The sequence below is a fragment of the Propithecus coquereli genome, unplaced genomic scaffold (genome assembly GCF_000956105.1).
Source record: "Propithecus coquereli isolate 6110/MARCELLA unplaced genomic scaffold, Pcoq_1.0 Scaffold224, whole genome shotgun sequence".
Lineage (NCBI taxonomy): Eukaryota > Metazoa > Chordata > Mammalia > Primates > Indriidae > Propithecus > Propithecus coquereli.
This window is the reverse complement of record NW_012147634.1, coordinates 5,838,038-5,839,194: the sequence shown is the minus strand read 5'-3', so window position 1 is coordinate 5,839,194 and position 1,157 is coordinate 5,838,038. Positions and strand designations below refer to the sequence as shown.

The 1,157-nt window shown below is 32.1% G+C and overlaps 1 protein-coding gene across 1 annotated transcript in view; it reads right to left on the bottom strand.

Moving 5' to 3' along the window:
• The window catches only part of VPS13C (vacuolar protein sorting 13 homolog C (S. cerevisiae)), a 213,380-nt gene that overhangs the window by 133,633 nt on the left and 78,590 nt on the right, over positions 1-1,157 (bottom strand). The window lies entirely within an intron of this gene.

The window sequence follows — 1,157 nt, the reverse complement described above, 5'->3', positions numbered from 1 at the left end:
ACCAACAAAAGATGTTCAATTTCTACAGAGAAAATTATAAAACATTATTGAGAGAAACGAAAAAAGAGGTAAATAGAGGCATATGCTATATTAACAGATTAGAAGATTCAATACTATAAAGATATCAATTTTCCCAAAATTAATTTACAGAGTCAATAAAACCAAAATCTCAGTTTTTTGTAAACTGACCAGCGGATTCTAAAATTTATATGGAAATTTAAAGGGCCAAGAAGAGATACGCAATCTTAAAGAAGATCAGAGTTGAAGGATTTACACAGCTGAGTTGCAGGGCTGATTATAAAGTTATAGTAACTAAGACAGCATACTACAAAGACAGACAAATGGCCAATGCAGTAGAATGGGATTCCACAAGCATATGAAGACTTGATCGATGATTAAGGGGTAAATGGAGAGTAGCCATCAAAAGACACTATTAAGAGAGTCAAAATGCACTTTACATTGTGGCATAAGATATTTGCAACACAACTAAAATGAAAAGACAAGCCACACTGTGGGGGAAGATACGAACAATATATCTAACTAGAAAAGGCCTCATATCCAGAATACATGAGGAACTCCTACAACCAGTAAGAAAAATACAGACAACCTAACAATGGAGAAAAGATTCAAAAGTCACTTCACAAGAGGTTATCTAAAAGGCTAATAAATATATAAGTGTAAAACCTCTTTAGTCATCCAGGGAATGAAAATTAAAATGATAATGAAACACTACTATATATCCCCACTTAGAATGGCTAAAATTTAGAACACTGATAATGCCTACTGTCGGTGAAGATGTGCAGTAATAATGATCCTCATATACTGCTAGGAGAAATGTTCTCCAAGTTGGAAAACTGTTTAGTAGAATCTAATATTGAACATACCCATATCCTATGACCCAGCAATTCTACTCCTAAGTAGATAAACAAAAAATCTTACATATACATATATAAAGACACTTAGAAGTTCAGAGCAGCGTTATTCATAACAATCAAAAAATAGAAACCACCAAAATTTTCATCAACAAAAGTACGAATAAATAAGATATGGTATTTTCAAATAATTGAATCCTATACAGAAATGAAAATGAGCAAAATACATCTACTGCAACAACAGGTTTGAATCTCACAACAAGCTAAACACAAAAAAAATACATA